Genomic DNA, 6,461 nt, shown 5'->3' with positions numbered 1-6,461 from the left:
ACCAAGGCTTGATGTGTGTTTGATGAAGAAAATGGCTTGAGAGCTTTGAAGATTGTAATAGGTTTTTAGATTCATATGTAATTAGGCTTGTAAGTGTGTATGATTGCCTTTTGCTGTGTAACCTATCCTAGATGCCTAACCAAGTCTAGATCAAGCACATGGTGTGGTTAAATGGTTTTTGAAAAGCCTTTTGAACTGTTTTTAACAGTTTTAAAACAGTATACAAATAAATCTGTTTTATGGAGAAAGAATTTGTTTATTTCTTCTCTGTTAAAAAGGCTTTCGTTAAATAAGTTTTGAAAAGCTTTTTAAAATGTTTTTAACAGTTTTAAAACAGTACACAAATAAATCTGTTTTATGGAGAAAGAATCTGTTTATTTCTTCTCTGTTAAAAGGCTTTTCTAAATTTCTGTTAAGGCACCAAGGGAAAGCTCAGTTCGTTATTTCAGTTAAGATGAGCTGGCTTGTGTGTTATACTTTAATCTGTTTCACTGAGAAAGAACAGGTTTATTCCTTGGTGAGTTGAAAGGTTTTTCACAAGTTAGTTAGGGCTCCAAAGGTACCACTCAGACAGTTATTTCTGTTAAGCTGAGTTGGCAGTTTTCACAAATAAATCTGTTAAGATTCAAAACTGAATCTGTTGTTTTCTTAACTGCTTTTCAACTGTTTTATGAAAAGAAGTTAGAAACTGTTTTCTATATAAACAAATGTCTCTCTCACATGAATGAGTGCTGAGGAATTACGCTTTTGACAGAGATCAAACAATTTCCATGTGAGAAGAAGGATTGAAAGAGTTTTTGAAAGGTTTTCCAAAGAGATTTTCAAGTGTGCTTGTTCTAGGAAACCTTGAATCTTGGTGAAGGTGCTGGTGCAGTTTCTGCAGCAAATTGAACTACTGGTTTTGAGTTCTTGCATCTTCTTTTCAGGTGTAATCTTTCCTTTATTCTGTTTTGTAAAGGTGTATGTGTTAGTCACTCCTTGATAGGGTTTCTTGGAGTGCAAGGTGTGCTGAAATAGGGTTTTTCAGCATTGTGTGTGGTGTTCTTGTAGTGTTCAAGAACTGCTGGTTTTGTAAGTGATTGGCACTGTTTTTTAGTGAATTCCACCTTGGGGTAAGGTGAGACTGGATGTAGCTCTGTATGAGTGAACCAGTATAAAAACGTGTGTATCTTGCATTCTCATCCCTGCACTCTTTTCTGTTTTTGCTTAATTCTGTCAAGAACTAAATCTGTTCTTTTTAAATTGAATCTGTTAATTCTGGGTTAAGTGAAAACTGTTCTTCCTGTCTTGTTAAAGTTTTCTGATCATAAACAAGGTTGCTGCATATAATGGCTTAAGTGAATTGTGAACAAACTGACCATTCATTAAAACCTGTGAAAGGATTTTTTTTCTTGAAATCTTGTGTTGTGTAATTTTGGTTGATCTCTAAGCATAGCTATATCCTTTATCCTCACAATATTAAGCTGATCTGGTTCTGTTCTGATTCTCTGTTGATCACAATTTTACAGTGAACAAAATTCAAATTGTGCCAATACTGCTCTGAAAAATCAATCTGTTTCATATAAAAACAATCTGTTCTTTTTGCCTCTGGAATACTGAAAAATTGTGTGTTCTTGCGAAAATTTTATAAGCTCAATTCACCCCTCCCCTCTTGAACTTAGACACTAATAGACCCAACAGAATACTCTTGTAATTCAACAACATCTTGAATATCCTTCCTTAGACCACTCACAAACCTAGCAATCATAGCTTCCTCACTTTCTTCTAATTCAATTTTAAGCACAAGCGTCTCTAGCTCCTTATAATATTCATCCACATTTAGCGTGCCTTGTTGAAACCGTTGGAGTCTCAACATGAGGTCTTTCCTAAAATGTGGGGGCACAAATCTAGCGCGCATGTGATCCTTTAAAGAGTTCCAAGAGTCCACGGGAGGACCCTTGTGATAGATAATGTCCTTTACAATTCCATGCCACCATTTCATGGCATAATCACTAAACTCTAAGGTGGCTAGCTTAAGCTTATGCTCATCTTGGATCTCATGGATCTCAAAAATTTGTTCACACTTAGCCTCCCAATCTAAATATACATTAGGATCACTAGAACCATTAAAACAAGGAAGCTTGACGAAGGAAGCCTAGACTTTGCATCTTGATAGAAGCCATTGTCGTAGTGTTGTCTTTCCCCTTGGTGATGATGTCTTTGTCCATGGACTTGGGGTGGAGTTCTCCTTCTCCTATGCTCATCTTCACGGCCAAAATCATTGGAAGAAGCTCTTGTTGAAGGTCTATGATTATCATCATGGATTGAAGGAGATGGTCTAGCTTGTTGCACCTCCATCTTTTGCAATTTCTCCTCCAAGCGTCTAATGGTTCTTTGAGCTTCATGTAATTCACCAAGGATTGAAGCTTTGGAAGGAGAATTCTGCTTGTATGATGCATCACTTGAAAATCCAGCCATTTGGAATTAAAAACAGCAAACACACAAAACCAGCAAACAAGTTAAGAAACAAACAAAAAAATTTTAGCAAAAACAGTGAGTGTGTCCAGCAAAAATGCCGAAGTGAAATGAGGCAGAAAAAGAGGTCACTCTCAAAGAAATAATGTTCTTGCACCAATCTGATCTTGAGGTCTTGGAATCCTCAAATGAAAGATGTCAAAGCAAGCACACCAATCTCAAAAGCAACCACCACAAAACCAATGAAACAATAAAGACAAACAAGAAAAGGTATAAGCAAAGAAAGGTAATTGCAAAAGGAAAAACTATATGTAAGACAAACTCAAAGAGTAAAGAATGAAAGACAATCAAGAAAATAAAGAACTCAATGAGAAAGTAGGCACACAAAAGAATACTTAAGGAAAAGCACTAGAGTAGATGAAGAAAACAAAAAAAATTTAGCTACTGGAATTTTTTTTTTTTTATGCAAACTGTGCTTGATATTCACTGATTTAACTGGAATGATGTAGAGCGAACTGGATTATGAAATTTAAACCACAGAAACTTCAAGATGTAAGCCAATTAATTGAGATAAATTTTTCAAAATCGTTGCCAGATTACCGTATTCTTTTCGGCAGAATTGTACACTTTTTTTATTTTATTTATCATTTTTTGTGTACTTTGAATTTTTGAGTAATTCTTTTTTCTACTTTTTTCTAACACTTTGAATATCACAAATCCAGAATTTTAGAATTTTCCAGTGAGTAAATCAATTGCAATAAGGAAAAACAGTAAGCACGTTTTCAGAAACAGAGGAATCCTAATAGGAATGAAAAAACAGAATTATGAACTAGCAAAGACATAATGGAAAATGATGTATATGAACTTGTATAGGTCTAGAATACAAGCATGAACTCAAACTAAAACAGAAAATGCACAAAGGATCAATATCAATTCAGAAAATTATATGACACCAAAGCAAGAAACAATAAAATCAACAAAAGTACTACTAGAAGTGATGACAATTATGGAAAAACAAGACTAAGACAAAACTTGTATGGATTCAAAAAGGAAAATACTCATACATATGATAGGCAAAAGAATTAAAACAGCAAGCAAACTCAAATAAGCCTAAAAACAGAACCATAAATTGCAAGAAATTAAAAGAGCTCTTGAAATAAAGTGCTACACAACTCAACAATTAAACAAGAACACACCTAAACTCTTGATACCACATGATGTGATTCCACTAGCACAATTAGAATGATTCTTGACATTCTTAGGAATCATCTTGAGTTGGTTATGAGATAGGCACTTTATCATAGAATTGGATCAAGGTTCTATGAACAAGAACTCACCAAAACTAGTGCCAAAACACAAACTCATATGGAAGTTCCAATTATAGTCAAATTGAACCGAACAAAAAGGAACAAAAGCTAAGCAAACTGAAATAGAATGCTGGAAATTAAAAAGTACCGAACCAAAAGCTGGAAAAAAGAAGAAGAAAGATGAAGAACAGCAAGGAACACAAAAGAACCGAAGCAACACAATTAAAATCTGAAAATGCCGAACCAAAAACAACAAGGAAACAAGCTAAGACAAGGAATTAACAAAAGAAGAAAGGAAGGAGAAGAGAGTGCTCATGAAGATGGATGTATGGTTGGATGATCACGCCACTAAAAGGATGGTTGCTCCTAGATGAGTGTGCTGCCGCCACTTGAGGACACCATGGATCCTTCAACTAAGACTAGAGAAGAAGGCTCAAAAGCTCTCCAATGATCACTCAAAATTTGAGTATAGTTTCTTTACTCTCAATTCCAATCTGAAATGTACAAGGGCAGCACCTATATTTATAGCTTAAAGGTGCTGAAATGCAAGCTAAATAAATTCAAAAACTCCCCCCAAATTCAAATGAAAGTGGCGCCTAAACAAGTCATAAGGAAGGTGTGATCCCTTCTCTCACTTTGGCACCTCCTTATTTACTCCTACACCTATCTACTAACGCACCCCCCCTAATACTCCTAACTAAGGACCTAAAGATGCTTTAACAAAAAGAGGTTTCTTATGTTTTCCTCTAAGCACCTTCAAACAATATTCTTTATTATTTAAAACTTGGCCTTGCCCTTCATAGGATGGACTTGGGCTTGGGCTTGGGCTTTGGGCTTGGGTCTCTCTTTATTTTATGTCTTCTTTTAATTTTGAGAAGACTAGAAGGAAGAACTTCAAGTGTGATGGTGAATGGCCTCTTCCTTCATCAATAAAAACATCCTTTTCTTGATTCTCATCACCTGCACCCGTCATACTACTTACTGTGAATCCACACAGTCATGCGCATAATCAATCTCAATATCTCATCATCTCATATGACAGGATAAATCCATTTGACCTACTCTGATTAGTTCTTTCAAACCTCAGACTCAGCCAAATGAACCTCCTTCGACTCTCACCAACTGAATAACTTCATCTATATGATTCCATTATATCAGTAGAGTCAAGATCGTCTCATTCACAGGACACTCACAAATCAATACACCCTAATAACAATCTCAACACGGTATTTTCTTTCCTAAAAATACTGTGTCTTGATTAGAATTCATATTTTGAACCTCATAATATCCAACATCAAACAATCAAATCATACCAATGTTTAAAATTTCCAAAATACACAACAATTCATTCACTAATCATATAAATATCTAACTAAAAAGATTTTCAATTAACTATACATGAAATAAAAGTTTACATACTTTATAAGAAAAATTATATAGAAATAAATAAATAAATCTTTTAAAAGCAAATAAAAATTAGTTTAACACTTTTATTTTTTTATTTATTTATTATTATTATTATTAACTCTAGCTTGAGCTAGAAATTGCTAGCTTGAGCTAGAAATTCGCAGAGAGCAACCAGAATTTTAGCTTGAGCCAGAATTCGCTAGCTTGAGCTAAAATCCACCAGAGAGCAGCTAAAATTCTGGTAGCTTGGGCTAAAATCCTCTAGAGAGCACCCAGAATTTTAGCTTGAGCTAAAATTGACTAGCTTGAGCTAAAATCCTTCAGAGAGCACCCACAATTTTTAGCTTGAGCTAGAACTTGCTAGTTTGAGCGAAATATGCAGAAAAATTATGCATAACTTAATATACCTATTAGATTATAAATCAATATCTCATTCAATTCATAAATTATAAATCTACACATTACATTGACAGTTCATGTTCAGCATGATACAATCACTCTCATTGAATCATTGAGCTATTATGTCCATATATACAAATATATGATTTCTAATTCCAGAACCCTTTAAATCAAACAACCAATTCTAAATCACAACACTTTCAATTTCAATCAAACTACAATCTGTTGAAGATGGTTGCTGCCTCTTCAAGACATGTGTTTGATGAAGACTTTTATGTACAATTCATGTATATTTCCTTTTGCTTTAAGAATGTCTTAGGTAGTGTTTAGAGGTTGTTTAAGAGTAGGCTTTTTGCTGAGTAACTCACCTCCTAACCACTGACCATGTGATAAGAGCAAGCACAAAATTTTCTTAAACTGTTTTCACATGTTTTACAAAAAACACGTTTACTGCATAAAAATAAATACGTTCTTTTCTAAATAAACAAATTCATTTTTAAACTGATGCCTTAGCTAAGTCTTGTGAAAAATAGATTTTGTGCATAAAGTATTTTGACTAAGTCTTCTACCTTTCAAAACGACTGTGTTCTAATAGTTAAGCTTTTTCTGCTGTCGTTTTGAAAAATAAATATGTTCATCTGTAAATGAATAGATTCTTTTTGACTCTGGTGCCATGTCTATCTTAAACAGTTTTCAGTTTTGTTCCTGCACCAGAATGGCTGACTAAGTCTCCACACATAACAGATTCTCTAACTGCTTTTGAAAATAAATCTGTTCATTTTATTTTCAATCTGTTCATTTTATAACAGCTTTAACTGTTTTTCAAAAATATGTTATAAGTTGATTTTCTATAAAAAGAAAACTTGTTTCTGAGTTTAAACATCGATCATACAA

This window comes from Phaseolus vulgaris, chromosome 3 (genome assembly GCF_051622355.1).
Source record: "Phaseolus vulgaris cultivar YP4 chromosome 3, ASM5162235v1, whole genome shotgun sequence".
Lineage (NCBI taxonomy): Eukaryota > Viridiplantae > Streptophyta > Magnoliopsida > Fabales > Fabaceae > Phaseolus > Phaseolus vulgaris.
The sequence above is the reverse complement of the archived record's forward strand: the minus strand, read 5'-3'. Positions refer to the sequence as shown.